Below are 21,033 nucleotides of genomic sequence, written 5' to 3' on the forward strand. Positions count from 1 at the left end.
CGCTCATAGTCTTGACTACATGATTCAGGCTGTCCCTTTGAGCCTCCATAAGGTTCTAATTTCAATCCTCTTAATCCTAGAAGTGACTCTCAATGGCCCCAATATCCCAGTTTTCCTAAGAACACGTAGGTCTTTGTTCCTGGAACTCACCTCCATCTATACTTATTCGCTAGGTAACGTTTTCTAGTTGCATACCTTTAATTACCATCTATATGTTGACGGCTCCCCAATTTAAGTTTCCACCTTCAACCTTTGCCCCAAATGCTAGACTTGTATACGCAAACACCTACTTGAAACCTCCAACTTGGATGTGTCTGCGTACACAGGCAAACTCATGACAAAACAATCTGAAGAGGTTTCATTATGTCCCCTTTAGCTTACAAGGTTCTATTTGTCCCCCTCTTTCCTGTGCTGCTTCTTGGCAAGCAAAAAAGCTGAAAGGCTAGGAACTTTATCTGCCAGGCTCATCTGCCTTTCAGTTTCTGGTTGCAGCTGTGTTCTGCTAATAAAGAGCCCTGGTGGGAAATTTTGAAGGTGGAAGAGAAATAGAATATGTTTTTCTTCCCCATGCACCAACAGTAGATATGAAAGCTTTAGCAGACATAAGTTTTTGCAGTAGCTTCTGGGTGGCCCCTGGCGATAACTCCTCTCAGTGCTGTGGGGCAGCTGGAGCCATCACCACCAATTTCCTGTACTTTCCTAATCTCTGGATGGAAGCAAAAACCTCTACATTCACTGTATTGGTGGTGGTGGCAGAACTGAATATCACTGGGCCCCTCCCCTAACTTGTGTTTCCTCAGCTCCTCCAATGCTTTTGTAAGCACTCAATTGCCTCTATTGAAGCTCTTTCTGCTTAAAATACCTAGAGCGATTTCATTTTCCCTGTGTGAATGCTCACTGATAGGAGTCCCCACCTTCTCAGTTAGTAACACCAACATTTACCCACTTGCAAAGAACAAAAATTTAGGAGTCATCCTTGACTCTGTGTTTTTCTCTTTACATCCTGCATTCAATCCAGCAAAAAGTCAGCCTGGATATTCCTTCAAAATATAGGCTGAATCCCACTCCCTCACACCCAGAGGATTCTCATCTCAAGTATAAGATCCAAATCTCTTACTTTGTCCTACAGAGTCCTGAAACCCTAACCCTTGCCCACCTCAACCATCTCCTTGCTCCAGCTATAACTCTCTTAACTGCTTTTTAGTGAACATGCCAAGTTAATCCACACCCAGTGTGTATTTAGTATTTCCTGTGCCTAGATTCCTTTAACCGTATAACTTCCTGTGGCTTGCTCTTCCATTTCACTTAAGTCTGTTCAAAAACTCCCTCCTCGGATAAGACTTTCCAAACTACCCATCTAAAATAGACCCTCAACCACCCCCTCTCTGCTCCTTTACCCTGTTTATTCTTCTTCCAAATACCTGTCACTATCTGAAATTATATTATTTATTTATAAGATTTCTTTGGGACTATCTATGTCCTCACTAGAATGTTTTCTTCAAGACAGTTTGGTCAGCTAGTTCACCACTGTACCCGTTGTTTAGATTTGTACGTAGCAAATGGTAGGCACTCTGTAAAAAAGTGGTTGAAGGCATAATTGGATGGCCTTGCTCCTCTATTCAGAGAACTTGAGCTTCTCAAGAGGCACACAGTTAGCTGATTTTCTCAGGATATTCTCTCCCTTCACTAGCCACCATCACAAGACCCTGGTGACGTCAAAGGGAAACTTCCACAATTGCAAAGTTATAGAGGACACAGATCACTTTCCTGATATATACCCAAATTCTTAATAGGGATTCAGTTGAAAATAAAGAAAATCCGTTTTAAATGTTCCTGAGAAACATTTTCTCTGTGCACGCATTTTAAAAGTTATTTACAATAGCACAGAGCATCAATATTTTGCATCTTTAAATCGAAAGACATGGCCCACATTGACCTGGCAGGAGTCAACCCAAGGGTTAATGGATCAACCCTTGACAAGCAGATACATATCATGTGTCGAAACCAGTGCTTTCTTGCTATATGTGTGAAGTGATGGGCAGTGGGAAGTCAACGAAGAACAGAGAGCAATGGAAAAATACAAGTTAAGAAATAAAATGATCTAAAGGCCAATGAAACTTATTTGGCTGCGAATTTCCTGCCTTGGCAGAATTATTTCTGAGAAGCCAAAATTAGCAGGGGAGATTTGAAAGGCATTAAGCAAGAAGTTCAGAATGAAAATGCAAGAGGCATGACTTCCCAGAGCTAGTAAATAATGGTATATTTGCATTTTTAACTCTTTACCACCGCCACCAAGGGTGTAATTGCTTCCATAGAAAAGCTCTTTGATATGAGCCAAAGATGCTAAGCGGTGTCTATTTACATGGATACTGATGATCTCATAGCTCAGGGCTATAACAATTGGAGGAGCTGTATCATGTTATCTCTGCTAAACAAGGCAGAGAAGATGTTTCCCCGCAGAAAGCATTGTTGAAAAAACTCCTTTGCCTTGAACAAAGAAGCAAAGTGAAGTTGCCCACATACTATATAACATTAATTAAATATTATATACATAAGCATATATAAATAAAGAATATTAATAACTGTGGAAGTTATTAATTCTGAGCTCCAAGCATTTTATTTCTCCCTCTCTAGGCACATCTTAATTTTTTTTTCCTGCTTCCTTAAGGCTCTACTTAACGACTTAAGAAGTTCCAACAACTCCTAAGCATAAATGATGTATTCATCACTGCAGTATAGCCGTCTAAGTGCCAGATACCCTGCTATGCATTTTACATATATTAACTCATTAATTCTCACAATAACCATAAGAGGTAGGTATTTTATCCTGTCCCCTTTACAGATGAGGAAACTGAGGCCCAGAGTAGCTAAGTAGTTTTCCCATGGTCAAAATCCACCAAGTGGCAGAGGTTGGATTTGAACCTGTGGAGTCTGGCCTCAGCACGTATGCCTCAGTCACACAAATGATGAGAAGGCATTTTGCTTGTGTCAGGAAGCAAGGTGAAGTCATCTGTCTGGGGAGAAGCATCTTTATACGCAACAGTTAGTGACTCAACCCAGGGTCCATAAGTCCATAGCAGCTTTTTATCTTAGAGTTAACAGGCTTTGTATTAAAGTCTTATTTTATGAATGGAACTGTATTTGTCAGTCTCTCTGACTCTCTCAGAGAAAGAAAGAAAGGCAGAAAGCTAGAAAGAGAGAAATGGAGGGAGAGAGGGAGGAAGAGAGGAAGTGAGGGAGGGTGGAAGGAAGGAAGGAAGGAAGGAAGGAAGGAAGGAAGGAAGGAGAGAGGATTTATTATAAGGAATTGCCTCACACAGTTATGGAGGCTGACAAGTCCAAAGATGTAGTGTGGAGACACTGGGGAGCCAATCATGCAGTTAAAATCCAAAAGCAGTGTTCTGTAGAATTTTCTCTTGCTCAGAAATGCTGGTCTTCTTGTTCTATTCAGGCCCTCAGCTGATTGGATGAGGCCCACCCACATTCAGGAGGGTCAGTCTGCTTTACCCAAGTTCATCAATGGAAATGTTAATCCTGTCCAAAAAAGACTTCCAAGCTGACATATAAAATGGACCACCACAGAAAGATAGGACCTAGAGGGGTTGAGTCAAGAGTTCGAGGTTACATGACAAAGCCAATATCAGAGCTCAGGTCCCCTGGATTCCCAGGCGGCATGACCATAACACCACACTGCCTCCCAGTGAAGCCATGAGAAGCATGTGCCACCCTCGAGGGAAGGGGTAAGGAGCGAGCGAAGGTGCCCTGCTCTTCAGCATTGCTTGTCCAATGGCCAGGGCACAGGGGAGCTTCATTTCCTTCCTGCCAATTCTTTCATAGTTGATGCTTCAAATAAAAGCTTTTATAAATAGTAATGGTCTGCTATTTACTGTTTTAAAAAACGGAAACACAGGAAGCACAAAACATGGCTTAAAATTAGGTAAGGCATATGATTTTTTCCAAGCTGTAGCACTTTTGTTTAAGAGGGCTGAAGCCTGACCTCCTCAACTTAGAAAGACTAGATCTAGCTCACAATAAGGAGTAGGAGACAGACTGCATCTGGGCTCATCTGAAAATTGCATTTTAATTGCTTCTTTTATCTTAGAAGCTCCCTGGCTTCTTCCTAAATGATTCTTCTTGTCTCCCTGCCACATGCCACATTTTGTGACATGACTGAAGCAGGCGTCAACCATTGTGCTGGCATCATACTGGCCACCAACTCAGATGCTCAGAAACATAGCCATCTTGCTCAAGGTTAAAGGTACTGTTTCATCACCTATACATGCAAGAAATGCATAGGGACATGCGCTGGACAGGAAAAGCCTCAGGGTACCGACTCCATGTAGAGATGATGTAACCAGGAATTCCGAGAATTGGAAGGTTCGAGAGGTTTATCCAAAGTCAACCATTTTTTTTCCCTTAAGATCCCCATGGCCACGTTCTTTGCGTGCCAATAATTACTGAATGCAGCACTTTCTAGGTGCAAATACTGCTGAGCACTTTCTAAGTATGATGACCTTTTCTCCAATATCCCTGAGGCCAGTGTGACTATACCCAGTTTACAGATGTGGCAACTGAGGTGCAAAGAGAGTAAGTTACTAGCTTAGTGTCACCCCGGTAGCACGTGGGGTACTGGCAAGGGATCCTCTCACTGTTCAGACTAGGGGTTAGCGAATGTTTCCTGTAAAGGGCCAGCTAGTAAATATTTCAGACTCTGCGGGCCACACATTCTCTGTTACAACTTCTCAGCTCTGCTCTCGTAGCAAGAAAGCCATAGAAAACACGTGAATGAATGAGCATGGATGTGTTCCAGTAAGTCTCTTACGGACACTCGTGAGGCATGCAAAACCAGCAGCTGCCTGGATCTGGCTGTAGTTTGCCAACCCCTCACGGAGACCATCATAGGTTCTGGCTTGACAAGAAGTGCAGAATCAACCTAGGCATTGAGGGCGAAATATGTTGTTTCTACCAGCCAATCACAAAGCTGTAATTATCAAGAAACAGATTAGAAAGGATGACCTTATCTCCACTTAAAAGTGGGTTTTAGTGCCAGAGAATGGGCAGCTGAGATGTGGGGGTGGGTATGTGGAGCAAAGCGAGTTTGATTTTGGGTCTAAAGTTCTACTCACAGATGTCTGTGCTGGGAAGAGAAGGCAGAGGGGCGGGGTGGGAAATGGCAGCACCATTCAACAGGCAAGCATGAGATGATGCCTTGGGGGGAGTAAATATTCTTTCTGGTTTTTCTCTTTCTTTCTCATTCCAGAAAGACCAAGACCAGAATGTCTACCAATGTCACCTTGCCAGAGACATTGAAAGAACTCAAGAGGGGATGTAGGTGCCTATGGGTAGGTGGCAGCCAGCTCTTCTTTCCAGGCAAAGGAGTCTACTCAGCCTTTGGGTCTCGAAGGCCTAGGCTCCCAAGGAACAGTTGAGGTGCCACCATAGGAAAGAGGGGCCGGGGGAGACCTATTATCCCAGGGGGCTGAGCACAAAAGGCTGAGACCCGCAAGGTCAAATCATGGTGTCCCATTAGCAGAGCTTAGCTCTGAGGGACACCATCCTCCCTGGAAGATGCAAAATGGTCTGGTCAGAGGCTGCCCCGCAGAGCCTTTCAGGGGGATGGGACCATGCGTAAGCCCAAGGTATGCAACTGCTGGCCCCAGTTCAAGCCCATCTCTGTGTGTGGAGTTTGATTAAGCTTGGTTCCTTTGGGCCGCATCAACCCCCCTCCCCCCGGGTTCCTGGGCAATTTGAGGAGGACACAACCTCAAGGGGGAGATATTGGACTTTCAGACAAGATGGCCCCCAAAGGGTGACTCCATTTTCAGTCGGGAAAGAAAATGAAAGAGATGGGAAGCATTTGCACCCGAGCTTTGGGAAGCCTTCGCTGGGCTATCTGAGGACTAAGTGAGATCCCGAAATGAAGTGACATCCTTCCTCATGAAGCCTGACATGTCCTGGGAACGAAAACCTGTTCACCTCCATGCCCAAGTCACCTGGACATTAAGGAAGACGGAGCCTCAAAAGGGCTGTGCAGATTCATTCACTCCATGAGTCTCAGGGTTTCCAAGGCTGGTCCCGGTTTATTGGGTGTCCTGCTGGGCCAGACTGTGGCAGCTGGGTGGCAAATCTGTCCAGACTGCTTGCACCTCCCCTCTTTGTCCTCTGCTTCTCAGCGCTAGCCTTCAGCACCCCTTCTTGGATCACTGGACTCCTCTCCTCCTCCTAAGTCCTTAGGCCGGGACGCTCAGATTCCCAGCTGGGATAAGAGGGCACTTGGAAGTCCAGCTCAGGGACTAGTTACCCAAGAGTCGGTGGACGGGGTGGGGCACCAGTGGAGTGAGACCCCGGATCTGGGCCCCGAGGAACCGTGTCTGTGCCGTGTGCTGCAGGGGAGAGGTGACACCCCATCCTGCAAACACTGCCCTCCCTTTCCTTGTTGACGCATCCGGAGGGCTAAGGAGAAGGGGCTGGTGCAGGGAGGTCTGTCTCATTGACACTAATTCTGGGTATTGACAATAGGAAACCAACAACGTGAGAGAAGAAAATCAAAAGTAATATCCATTTGAAACTGTTTTGGAACTTCTGATCATCTCTGCCTCCTTACCAAGAAGCACAGTCATGATTACTTACAGTCACTGAGTGTCACAACTGCTTCTGTTTGCCGTGTCACGTGTTCTCAGGACAACATCTCAAGACATACAGTCGCAGCTCTGATGAATGACGGGCCCAAAGTTGGACCGAAGAACGTATCTGGCCTCCAAGCTCCAAGTCTCTACGAGCTGCACACACACTTTTGCATTATCTCTAGATGATCATGCTTGAAGAATTGAAGGTCGTCTCTTAACAGAGGAGAGGACACTGCTCCCAAGAGGTGGCTCTGCAAGACCAGGAAGCAGCTCCGGGATCTCTTGTCCGCCTGGATCTCCCAGGTCACTGTATTAGTGTTTCTTTGTATTCTGACGCTTTTCCTCCTGGGGCCTTGCCAACCTGGAGGCACCGTCCCTCACAGGGCTGGCCGATTGCTGGCGATAGTAAATGATTCACCCGCAAGCATACTTTCCGTGCGTAAGCCAATCAATACGGAGCCCATCCCCAACCACCCACTTTACTGGGCTCTCACACTCCAGGCCGCTGTCCCCTTGCTCTTATCCCCCTGGGGTCAAGAATCAAACGACCAGAGACAGCCCCTACCCCCCCAGAGCCCACCAGAGTTATTCAACCTAGCCCATCCTCTGCCTGTTTACTCTGCTTGATGTGCTCCTTCCTCTGGAAACCACAATGAAGGCCTCTTGCCCGGGTCCTTTCCCTGTCTCTCTGCCTCCTGGGCATCCCCGCTGCTTCCCATATAGCCCCGCATGGGGTGGCCTGGCCTCTGCTCTTGGGAACTGTGAGTGACACACGGTGATTTCGGTGGCGGTCATCTGATCTGTCGGCTTCACCGTACTTGAAAAATAGTAAAACCTGCATTTTAAAATAGTCGTGTCCCCGACAAGTTCTGCAGATACTCATGCTCCTGAAAAAGATGAAAATGACCCAGACCTTCATGCCTCAAGTATTTTCTAGCCCAAACGTGTAAAGAAATGGCCTGGAGGGGGAGACACACAGGCTTCAGCGTCAGAACCTGGGGTCTTGAGTTTGTCTTCTGTTCTTTCCTCTGTGGAGCTGGGTGGTTACGGCATCTTCCAGTTTCCCAATCTGCAACAAGGAGGCTCAACTGGGTTTCAGCTAAGAAACCTGAAAACGATACATCAAAAGTCGTGTCACGCAATCGACACTCAAAACCCTTTTCGTGGCTGGCAACATTATTCTTCCTCAATAATTGGTTACCCGCACTTTTTTTTTAACCAGCAGCCCAAATCTTATCTGAATGAAGACAGTCATTTTTCCCTTTTCCTCAACTAGTCTCTTAAACATTTGATTTGCATTTGGTCATTAGAAAGCGTATAGACCTGTTTAATCATTCAGGGTTCAAAACCTATTACCGCTTGAGTAGAAACTAGAGTGAGCTCTGTTTCCCCGACTCGAAAGATAGGGCATCCAAGAACCTGTCTGCGGACAGACCCCAGTTTGAGAAACACAACATTAGAAATTAAACTCTGGGGGCACCTGGGTGGCTTAGTGGGTTGAGCATCCGACTTTAGCTCAGGTCATGATCTCAGTTTGTGAGTTCGAGGCCCCCATCAGGATGTCTGCAGTCAGCACGGAGCCTGTCTTTAGATCTTCCGTCCCCTCCTCTCTCTCTGTCCTCCCCTGAACTCTCTGTCTCTCAAAAATAACTAAACATTAAAAAACTTAAACTCTGTCCATAGCATTGATTGCTTTATGCTGACAGGACCATAAACCCAACAAATGGGGGCCAAACACAAGCGGAGCCCTGAAATATCACAGTAATGCAGGAAGTTATTGCCCAAATAATCTCTGTTATAACATAAATATATAGAGGTAGATGGAGTTTAAAGGAAACCACAAGAAAAAACAAACCTGCTCAAAGAGGGATCCCCAGGGATAGCTATAAAATAGCTTGAAAGTAATTCGGATCATCCTGTAGATTCCAAAAACCCCAAGGTGAAGCCTCTGCAAATAGACCATTTTCTTCTGGACGCACAACTTTTATTAAAGTCAGCTCTCCGGACTAAAGGACGTATCCGGTCTCCAAATTGTAAACCTCGAGTCTCTGGCATGACAAGTGACTACATCAGTATGGAGAAAGGATTTGCTCGTCCCCACGGACGCCACCAACCTCAGCTTCTCGGACGCGTGACCTGTGCGCTCGCACAGGGCCTGTGCTCAACGGCCTCCGTGCTTGATTTCATTCTCTGCTGTCCCGAAAGTCTTACACTTTTTGAACAATGTGCCTGCATTTTCATTTTGCGTTGGGCCCCTCAAATTATGTAACCAGTCCTAGACACCCTCATTTTCTGTCCAGGGGAGGAAGGGTACCACCCAGGCCGATAGCCGCCCTGGCAGGCTGCCTTGGGGATTGCGCAGTACCTTCACCCCGACGGGAGGCCGGCTTTGCGGAGAACCTCCTTCTGCTGGAATCATAATGAGCAAATTTAAATCATTAAAAATTTAGCGGCTACCGGCTTAGAAAAGATGAAGCATCCTAATTCAATTGAAAATACCAGAACAAAAGGAAAATGAAAAGCTTGCAATTTTTTTTCAAACCCTACCCAGCTGGCTGTTCTCTCTTGTTTATCTTGGCATCTGATTCTTTATTTGGTAGCAAATTAATCTGGGTAGTGATCCCTATCGTAAGTCTTCTCAATGGTTGAAAGGGCTGATTTTATTACAAGAGGCTAATTATTTGATGCCTGCAGCCTGTTGGAGGATGTGGGGCTGGCAGAGCGAAGACTTCCTGTTCTTTACAAGGTCAGGGGTCCAGAGAACTAATGTCTTGTGTTAAACGAACAACACAGGTGATTCCAGCCCCCAAAACCTTTCTCTCTGTCTTTGGCATGGGAAATAGCCAGCTGGATCACTCTGGTTACCATTAATGAGGCAGGGAACAGAGGCAGAGAGCAACTTTGTCCTCTGTGCCTCACCATCTCTTTTTAGGGTCCCCGTTCCCTTGTTGCAAAATGCCCTTAATCCCCAGGTCCTCATTTCCTCAGATAACGCTGTTGGGTCTCTGGTGCTTTCTTCCTAGGTGGGGTGCCTGGCTGCGTTTCCCAACCTCCCTCTTGCCAAGCCCCGCATCCTGTAACCTCAGGACTCTAACCTCAAACACTACTGCCTGGAAAACATTAGGCAACTGATGATGTTGCGTGATGGTCAAGGAATGATTGCATTTCACAAAACGGGGGTGGGGGTGGGTACCTCCCGGATACGTAATCCACAGGGACTGCTCCCCATGTGGGCATTTGAGGACATGATGAGGACAGGATCTGGGAGTGAGAGGGGCTGAGAGAAAGGCTGTCAAGATTTACTTTAAAAAATAACATATTTTGTTTAAATGTTTGAAAATGTATGTCAATGGCGGGGGGCGGGGCGGGGGAAGATGGTTTCTTTCTCTGAGGCTGTGTCACATCTCCTTGCACGAATTTTGCTAGCCATTGAGAGAAACTGGAGGGTTTCCAGGGGCGTGGCCTGGCCTCCCAAAGACGCATCTCACTGACATTGGCATATTTGAGCCGCCGGTTTCTTATTTGAAATAAAACTAAGAAAATTAAAACGCTTTAGTAAGCTAGGCCATCAGAAACACCAAAGAATAAAGGTTATTCCCAAGCACGTATTTAAAGGCGATCAGCATCAAACTAGAGTTTGGACAGTCCAGACCAACTGTGAGAGACTTTGAAATAGTTGGAAGGTTGGCTGAGCATCCTGGCCGATGCGCCCCTTTGGGCTGTCCCCACCTTTCACTGTCCTTGGGCTCCCTTAAGGCTCCTTAAGTGACAGACGGTGTCTGTAATGCAGTTGATTTCGCCCATAAAACTCAAATGAATTGTGTCCAATGGAAATGCAGTTAGTCTTTGCTCTGGAAATGTTAACCCATTTTGCATTTATTTGTAAATTCATGTCAGGGTCTCTGATTTCCCCCGCACACGCGCGTGTGTGCATGCGTGTGTGTGTGTGTGTGTTGAATTCTTGTTTGAACTGATGGTGGCATTTTAGTGGTTCCCTCCTTAGTTAATAAGTTAAATCTTTAACACATGTTCATTTTAAAATTCTATGAGAATCATTATTTTATCCTTAAAAAAACAGCAACTCTCTTGTAACCAGATTCCTACTCAGTAATCTGAGACGGTCTTGACAAAGGCACCATTTCTCTTAAAGCTGGTGTTGGATTGTTCAAACTTATCCGGAACATCCGTCCTTGAAGTTCAAAGTCCTTCCAAAGGAGACGTTCCTCGCCGGATCTGTCAGTGGCCAAAGACCCTTTGTTTCTTCATCTGCAGGCGAGGGGTGAGAGTGTCACAGCACTTTTTTTTTATGTGTTTGCTTATTTTACGTTTGCCTGTATTTTTGTTTTTGGGAGATACCCTGTATTGGATGAGAAAGCCATCATCTGTTTTTAGTTTACTTCTAGTTTTTATGAGGAATAATATTGAATTTTATTGCCTTTTCAGCATTTGTCAAAGTGGTAATATGGTGTTTCTACACGACTTTTTTAATATAGTGAGTTGCACTAACAGATTTTTTGGGTGTCAAGGCAAACCTCATTCCCAGTCACAACTGATTTTTTAATATTCAGTGCGCTAATGGTTTATTTAGGATTTTTCACATATGTTTATAAGGAGATACTAATCTGTTGTGGGTTTGTTTTTTTTTTTTTGCATCTGTGAAGCTATAATATCTATGTTATACTATGTTATACTATGTTATAGTACTATGTTATACCCCACCGAATGAGTTGAGGACTTTCCATTTTTTTTAGGCTTAGAATACGTTTGTATATAAAATTTTACCAATTAGTGGTTTATTCAGATCTTCTTCTTCCTAAGTCAATTTTGGCAAATTATAACTGCTAGAAAATTATCTAAGAGTCACAGCGTGACTCCCATCGTGTTCCCTAGTGATGTTAAAATTGACTATACAGGGGTACCTGGGTGGCTCTGTCCATTGATTGTCTGACTTTGGCTCAGGTCATGATCTCACGGTTTGTGGGTTCAGGCCCTGAGGTGGGCTCTGTGCTGACAGTTCAGAGCCTGGAGCCTGCTTGGGATTCTGTGTCTCCAACCCTCTCTGCCCCTCCCCCTCTCACACTCTGTCTCTCTCTCTCAAAAAAAAACATTAAAATTTTTTAATATTGACTATATTCCATGCTTGTATATTCTTTTTCATTGTTAATATTGTTTCTTTATGTCGTCTCTATTTTCTTTTCTAGGATAATCTCACTCGGAGTTTGTCTCTCTTTTTTTATATAAATTTTTAAATATTTATTCATTTTTGAGAGACAAAGAGACAGAGCGTGATCAGGAGAGGGACAGAGAGAGAGGGAGACACAGAATCTGAAGCAGGTTCCAGGCTCTGACCTGTCAGCACAGAGCCCGACACGGGGCTTGAACCCACAAGCCGTGTGGTCATGACCTGAGCCTAAGTCAGATGCTCAACCAACTCCCCAGGGGCCACAGAGCTTGTCTCTTTTTTAACCTTTTCAGAAAAACAGCTTTCAGTTGTTTTGTCTTCTTTATTTGTATTTGTCTCCTTTCATTAATCTGATGTTGTCTCTTGTCTCTTGTTCATGATATAGAATATAAGAGGACAGCTCTGTGCCCCGTAAAATGTTTTCTACTGAAAGAACTTCATCTTGCAAACATGAAACAAGCTCAAGGTCAACAAGTATTTCCAACAAGGATTCGTTCTATTTTGGTTGATATTCAAGTACAGTTTGATGGAAATTATACATTCAGCCAGTGATGGTTTCACCAGAGCATGGATTACATTGGAAATGTCACTGGTAACAAGATAAACAGTAAATGCGAGTAGGTACTAGATGAAACCATGAACATATATTCATTCTGACAATGTAAACACTCATTTTCCAAATTCATTTATTCAACATTCATACCAGAAGTCTTTATGGAGTACTATCAGGACAATGGTGGCTCACTGGTAAATAATACCAAGGTACGGCGCCCGGGTGGTTCAGTCAGTTAAGTGTCGACTTCGGCTCAGGCCATGATCTCACGGTTGGTGAGTTCAAGCCCCGTGTTGGGCTCTGTGCTGACAGCTCAGAGCCTAGAGCCTGCTTTGGATTCTGTGTCTCCCTCTCTCTTTCCCTCCCCCACTCGTGCTCTGTCTCTCAAATATAAAATTTAAAATAATAATAATAATACCAAGGAGTCCCTGCCCTCCTCAAGACTACATTGTGGTAAAAGAAAGAGATAATAAAAAAAAAAAGAAGAAGAAAGAAAGAAACTAAAAAATGTGTCATGCAATTTCAGAATCAAAGGACAGGGGATAAGTTGGTTTACATTCTCTCCTGATGTTGACGGATATCTAGTAATGAATTTACTTTTATAAGTTGTGTGGACTTTGTAAGCCACATCTAGGCAGAATCAATGAATATAGTGATGGGGAAGACAGTTGAAATTATTATAAAGTTTTATGAATTTTTGTAGACTAGGTTAACTGTATAAAACCGATAGACTTCACTTGATCGTAGGACAAGAAAACACAATGTTAGGGAAAAATCTGTTCTATCATGGCCAACAAGACTGATAAGGGAATTTCAGTCCCTGCCTGAAGACTTCCCTTCCAGATTCTTGTTCCCACCCTGCTTGCTTCAGGTGCCAAATTAGTACTGTTGGGAAAATAAGTTAAGTTCTGCACCATAAGACGGCCGACAGGACTAAAACAAGCTCTAGTTGGTTCCCAGCTTAGAGACTCCTCTTCTGGGTTCTCCCTGCCCTGTTTGCCACGTGTGTGAAAGCCACCACGAATGCAGAAGATGATGCTATACATTACCCTTCCCACCTGCAGTCGGGCTCAGATCTCTGGAGAGTGATCTCCTCGGAGCCCACCGGTGTAAAATTAACCTCCTTCCTTCCAAGATCTCCGAGTGCCGCTTGGTTCTTCTGCCGGGTGATCCAGACCAGTTTCCGTAACAAAAAGAGCAGACCACTTTATCTACTTTGTGAAAGAAGTTGAGAGTTTCAGCTAAACACTGAAGATCTTAAAAGGTTGAATTCACCAAGAGCACTATAAGTCGAGTACTGCCTAATCCCTCTGCTTGTATCTTTGTTCAGAGGCCTCCGCAGAAAAGCATTATTTTTAGGCTGCAGTGGATTCTACTATAGTTAGTCCCCAGCCCATGTTTACTAGGTATGGCCTGGGTTTATCCACCTAATCCCTCTCCTCCTTACCCCCTTTCTTCTGTGCTCTCTACTGATTCCGTCCCAAAGATATTTTCTGAAGGCAGCGGTGGGGTTGATGTATGTACAAATTAAATAATCAATACACAAAGCCCTTCCACTTAAACTTTCTCCTTTCGAAGGCGAACACACTGATATGTTTGTGGTTTCAAAATACAATGTGCCTAAATTCTCCACTTTTCCTTGAGGGATAGTAAGCCAGATCTCAACTGACAAAGCAAAGTTGGAAACATAAGGTATTACTGGTTAATTTAGTTAAACAAATGAAACCAGACCTTCTAAAATTATGTGGTAATTTAAGGAAAGTTTCCTCCCATTGTGACTGGATTGTGTGGGTGATGGTCCCAATTATCTCACAAACTGTGGCTGCAAATGTCCAGTCCTTTTGAGCTACGGTCACGTCTTCGTGATCTCAGCTCGAATTTAGTAGCGGGAAAACCAAAATGACATTGATGTTGGAAGTGAAGAAAGAGAAACACAGTTTCAGGAACCGTGTATTTTTATTTGAGTTGAACATTTTAACAACTGTATTGAACGCAAAGAATTACAGGAATTCCTCCTCTAAAGCACTTAAGGAGATAAAATGCAAAGAAGAAAAGGACTAAAAATTAAGAGAGAGGTCTGACCTTACCAATAAAACATTGTCTCCTCCTCCATAAGTAATTTGACCTCTGGATCTCTCAGTTTAGGTCATCTGCCTCTCAAAAGAATAAGTGGGTGGATAATGGATGAATGGAAGCAAGGATGGATAGATGGATGGACGATGATGATGAATAGATGGATAGATGGACAGATGATGGATGAATGGATAGATGGATAGATGATGGATGAATGGATAGATAGATGTGTATAGATGAATGATGAATGGCGGACAGATGGATGATGGACTAAAAATAGATAAATGGATGAGTTACTCATTTAGAATGACTGATTTTGGATCGTTGGAGAGTGAATGAATGATTTTTGTCAGTTTCTCCATTCTGTACACCCCTAAAGTTGTGAATGTATTTGCTGAGTATCAGCCTGAACCATGATTGTGAACTTTACATACCAAAAAAAAAAAAAAAAAAAGACAAATATTCTCTACCTTATGGGAACCTATATCCAAGTAGACAGGGAAGTTACACCACATACACAAAACCATAAAAATGCAAGTCAAGTGAAAAATTATGGGACATAGACTTGGGGCCCTGAAGGCATTCAAAGATTGGTGAAGTCTATTCCCTCATTCAACATTCTTGCCACTTTACTCCTGATCCAGAAGGAGAAGTAGAAGAAAGAGCAGATCAAAAATGGAATACGTGGGCCAGACCCTCATCACAGGAGGAAAGTCAAGATGGGAATGGAACTGATAGGGAAGCTCAGGCCTTTGAGTCTTCTGGGTGTCATCCAGCTAAATGGTGTCACTCCATTGTCAACTGTTCTAACAAACATTCGAGCTTGATGCCTGTGATGGTTAGTCTTATGAGTCAACTTGACAAAGCTATAGTACATAGTTATTTAATCAACTACTATTCTAAGTGTGGCTATGAAGGTATTTTTTAGATGTTCCTACATCCACAATTGCTTGACTTTAATTAAAGTAAAGGAAATTATCCTCCATAATACGGATGGACCTCACCCAGTTGAGGGCCTTAGGAGCAAAAACTGAGGCTTCTTGAAGGAGGGGAATTTCTACCGTAAGACTGCAGTGTTAACTCCAGCTTGAGTTTCCAGTCTGCCAAGCTGGCCTACAGACTTTGGACTTGGCTAGCCCTCACATTGCACGAACCAATTCCTTAAAATAAATGTTTAAAACAAATTTCTTTTTAATTTTTAAAATGTTTTCATTTATTTTTGAGACAGACAGACAGACAGAGCATGAGCGAGGGAGGTGCAGAGAGAGAGGGAGATACAGAATCCAAAGCGGGCTCCAAGCTCTGAGCCATCAGCACAGAGCCCGATGTAGGGCTCAACACTCATGAACCACAAGATCATGACCTGAGCCGAAGTCAGACACTTAACCGACTGAGCCACCCAGGCACCTCTTAAAGAAATTTTTTTAAGTAAAATTTCAAAAATCTATATCTATTTATCCAGCCATCTGGCTAGCGATCTCTCACTGGTTCTGTTTCCCCCGAGCACCCTGACAGATACAGTGCCTTATTTCAACATAAACAAGGTCCGCACATTTGTGGGATCAAAGTGCCAACAAAGCTGGCTTGATGTGTGTGACAATTTCCATGGACATATGAAGACAATATGGGAAGTTTGGGGGTGATGTGACAGGGTTCTGAAATGAAGCAAAGCGGGCAAAATGATTGGAAGTGAGCTTACGCGCGTGGCCCTTCAGGAACGCTTTCCACCCAAGCTGCCGTGAGTTCTCATGAGTTCTCGGTGTTGATGAAGTTTACAGGAGATGAAGAAACACATTCCTCTCCAGTTCTTTCCATGATGTAATTAAAGCTTTCCGAGATCAGGGACTCAAACACTTGAAAGATTTTTTTTTTTTTTTTTTAGGGAAGGCAAAAAATGTAAAGCATCTCAATTTTTAATTACAGAGAAGGACCTCATTACGTAAGTGAATACGCCCTGGTGTGGGTAATTATCAATTCAAAAGAGCAAAAATGGTAATTTCTAGTTGGGAACTAAGTACTGGTTCACCCCCTTCTTTAATCCATCAAATTTTAATTTTCTTCTTATTTCTATAATTGAGGCACGGCTGCCAGCTTTGGGGATACAGAGCTGCATCCTTCTGTTTTGAAAGGAGGGGGCTTTCTTCTCAACTGTCACAGAAGCAATTAAAGCCTCCGAACTGGGCTCTCTCAGATGGATTTTCCTCCTTTCCACTTACTCATCCTGCCAAAAATGAGGGGGTTCATTAACCTCACACTGTTAGGAGACGGAGCTTATCACCGAGAAGTCTGGGCCGTGTTCCTTCTGTGTGCTGCGAATGAAGGGCTGCTTTTCCTAAGCAGGGTGCTGGTCCAGGAGCCCCCAAAACAGGTGCCATCCGATTTTGTCCTTCTTTAGTCTTCCCCGTGGCTCGGTTTCCCCACCCAGAAAGTGAGAGGCTTAATGAAGCAACAGACAGTCTCTAAATAATAATGTCCAATAACGTAGCAATGAAACATTGCCAAATAATGAGCATGGTGTTGGATGTATCTTACTTAGTACCGTACGGTGTTGGAGACTCTGGGGCTCCTTCCTAGCAGAGCGTGGGGCCAGAGGGGAAGCAGCTAGCATCCCTCCAGCTTATTATGCTCAAGTACAGTACAATTATCCTGAAAAACCATTTTCAGTCGCCAGCCACTAGGGTTCCCAGCTGCCATAACATTTGATAGCTGTGTTTTTCGTATTGGCATTATCTTTTCAGCTATTGAGATAATTAATGATACTCTTATTTGAGCCCCATCAAGCTTTGGAAATGTGTCGAACGAAAACAGCTTTTTTATTTGTTTTCCCCTTTCTTCCTCATTTTTCCTTTTCCGAAGCTTCCAGGTGGTAGTGTCCTTCAGAGTAAAATCGGGCAGGCCTCTGAGCGTCCTCAGTCAAGGATTAACCAGAGTCGCTACAAAATACCAGGGAAGCCGACCGAGAGGGAGCTAACAAGAGGAAGGACATTGAAGCATGAAATGTCAGCTGATCTCCCAGGGAGTGTGGCAGGGACAAACCACACTTCCCTGGACACCATGCCCCTGTCGGACACTAGCAGGAAGGTGAAATTCTTCTGAGATGAACCCTCTGGTCATGACACTTTGGCCATCTCGGACTCCGTGAGGCTCAATGGTGAGCTGTGGGTTATCGTAAAGGAGGAATAGAACTGCTTTTTTTTCAGAGCCAGAGGGGTTTCTCAGTCTCAGCAACTGTGACATTTGGGGCCAGATGACTTTTGGGAGTGGGGGACTGGCCTGCCTGCGTGTGGCAAGGGGTTGAGCAGCGCTCCTGGCCTTCACCCCTAGAGGTCAGTAGGACCCTCCCTAGCAGTGACAATCGAAAATGTCCCCACACACTGCCAAATGTCCCCTGGAAGGTTGGGGTGGGACAAAATCTGCATGGGGCTAACACCACTGGCCTCAGGTTGAACACAGGTGAGAGACATTACCGTGAATTCTAGATACAAGACGTAATTAAAGCTAGAGACACATTTTCACATCTCCAGATACTCCTTTGTCGCTCCCTTTTATGGCACCTGCAAATAAATAATCACAACCATCCGGGTCACAACAGTTCTGAAATAGTGATACTGACAGCATTTGCCTCGGACACAAAGACACAGAGTTTGAAATCTTGTGCTCAAAGTGCATGTGATGAGTGTTTCTATTTACTTCTTAGGAGAAGAAGAAGGAATTCGTCTCAGGAAAATGAGCATAAGATAATACTGGTCCACCATCAAAATACGTGAAGTATCTCACGCTGCTTGTTTTTTTATGTAATTACACCTGGAGTTATGCATGATGGTCACTTCATTGATCCCTCTTTATTTTAGTTTATTTAAAAAAATTTTTTTATGTTTTTCTTTTTGAGAGAGAGACAGAACGTGAGTGGGGGAAGGGCAGAGAGAGAGGGAGACACGGAATCCGAAGCGCGCTCCAGGCTCTGAGCTGTCAGCACAGAGCCCGACGTGGGGCTCGAACCCACGAACTGTGAGATCGTGACCTGAGCCAAAGTCTGATGCTTAACCGACTGAGCCATCCAGGAGCCCCTGATCCCTCTTTAAGAACAAAATCATTTTCTTCCTTCACATCTCCCTGGCTGTAATATATGTGGGCACTACTGGGGGTTGCTCCCCATAGCCGAAATGGAGAACTGTCTTCTGTCCCTGTCTGCACGCTTCTCTCTGGAAAGCACGGTTGGTCGTGGGATGTCAGTGCGGTTCAGTAAAGGGTAATGCTACCCCAGCGAGGGAATGTTCTCATTGCCTAAACCATCACATTCCCTCAGCCTCTGGATATATATATAATCGTGCTTTTAAAAATTAAACTGAAAATTTTTTCTGCTGGTTTAAAAAATTCAGTTGCCCGTACCTCTTAACTGCATGCAGAGCTTGGGGTTTTTGTGAACCTGCATGGGGGGGGGGGGGGGGGAAGGCTTTAACAAGAGCATACTGGATGGGAGGGATGTCTAATAAGACTGGAGAAAACCCGAAGTTGCCAGGTCAAACTCCTCCCGTCCAAGGGAAGGGAACTAGGCGGGGATGCGTAAGGAAGGCAGATGATTGTATTGAGCACCAAGACACCTGAGTTTACGGAGCGTCTCTGGGCAAGGCACTGTTCTGGGACTGCTAGACATACAAAGGAGGATAAATGATGAACCGTGCCCAGGGAGCTAACAACAATCCTGGAAACAACAACGACAACAACAACAACTACCAAGAAACGATGCAAGGGAAACCAAGGCAACAATTGAAGAGACAATTCAGGAAGCCCTCAGTGGTGCCAAATAGAATTATATGTATGGTGTTAGTTTCATTCAAGACAGGTACTTCAGGGGCGCCTGGGTGGCTCAGTCGGTTAAGCGTCCGACTTCGGCTCAGGTCACGATCTCACAGTTCGTGAGTTCGAGCCCCGTGTCGGGCTCTGTGCTGACAGCTCAGAGCCTGGAGCCTGTTTCAGATTCTGTGTCTCCCTCTCTCTCTGCCCCTTTCCTGCTCATGCTGTGTCTCTCTCTGTCTCAAAAATAAATAAACATTAAAAAAAATTAAAAAAAAAAAAGACAGGTACTTCAGATCGGTTTCGGCTGATGTGCTTGGGGAAAAACGATAACAGCTAAAATTGGGTTTAAACTGGACCTCATAGGATGAGCAGTGAGCAGGTGCAGAGGGGAAAAGAGAGAAATCCCGATAAGTCAACAGCAAGGTAGGGCTGGGACAAATAAACGAGCCGCCGTGCTGCCGTGGAGGTGCAGGCGTGTGCTAGAGAGCAGAAGGTTTGGGGTTCAGATCCCGCAGCTGGACTTGCCCGGCTCAGCAACTTCCCGCCACCCCCTCCCCCGCCCCCAGAGCCTCAGCTTCCTCCCAGGGAGTGCAGGGAGTGACCCCAGCAGAGAGGACTCAGTGAGACTGTGAGTATGCCAGCCAGACAGCAGCAGCAGCCTCTCTGCGCTTTGAGTCCCTGACTCCATGTCTGGGGGAGGTTCTGGGAGCGCCCCAAGATTCCTCAAGTATCCAGTGGCTTAAATGACCATCCTTGCTTTCCCATCTCACAATCCCTCTCCGGATTCTTGTGCCCCTCCCATGACCGAGTTCGCTGCTCAGCACTGACCTGTCGCTGAAAGCAAGGCACCACAGTTAATGCACATGACTCCAACCTGTACCTTCATTGTCACATGGCCTTCTCCTTGTGCGTCTCCGTGTCCAAATTTCCCTATTCTTATAAACATACCAGTCATCGGATTAGGACCCACCTTAAGCCAGTGTGACCTCATTTTAACCTCATTGCATCTACAAAGACCCTGTTTCCCGATAAGGTTCCATTCACAAGTATGTCAGGCTTAGGACTTGAACATATCTTTCTGGTGGACACAATGAACTTACCACCCTGGCTGTGGCCAGATCGAAGTCCGGAGCAAAGGCTCCAGGGAGAAAGGAAAGACGTGAGCAGATAAAAAGATGTCTTAGGGACAGAATCAGTTGGTCCTCTTGGTGTGGATTTGAACAACGGGAAAGAGAAAAATGATGTAGATTTTGAGCCCTGTGCATTTATAAGTGAGCAAGCACTTGCTTGGTATGATGAAAACTGTAACCTTATTCGTGTAAGATTTACAGAGGAGGGGGAAAAGGACAGGCGGTGGGTCTCAGGACTCACTTGTGGACTCTACTTATATCAACATCCCCTCTTTGGGACTGCCATTCAAATAAAATTAAAAGTCTCTCTTCTTGTACAACCGGTGGGGCCAAATCAGGTATTAGGAAAAAGAAAAAAAAAAAAAAAAAGAGAGAGACGAGCCTATCCCCAGGCAGATCCCCGCTACTCCCTCCAACAGGACCCCCGTCCTTATCCCAGGAGTAAAAGCACAAGCTGTCCAAGAAAATCAGAACCCAGAAGGCATAGACTCCCTATGGAAATTGCTAACAGCAGCGTATGAGGCCTTAAACCGATCGGACCCTGAGGCAACAAGGGCCTGCTGGCTATGTTATGATATACAACCCCCCTTCTACGAAGCCATAGGTCTAGCTGCCCCTTTTTCACAATCAGAAGTCGCCAGCAGCTTGCAAGTGGAATCAAAAGGGCCCCGG

This window comes from Panthera onca, chromosome C2, assembly GCF_046562875.1.
Source record: "Panthera onca isolate mPanOnc1 chromosome C2, mPanOnc1 haplotype 2, whole genome shotgun sequence".
NCBI classification, from domain to species: domain Eukaryota; kingdom Metazoa; phylum Chordata; class Mammalia; order Carnivora; family Felidae; genus Panthera; species Panthera onca.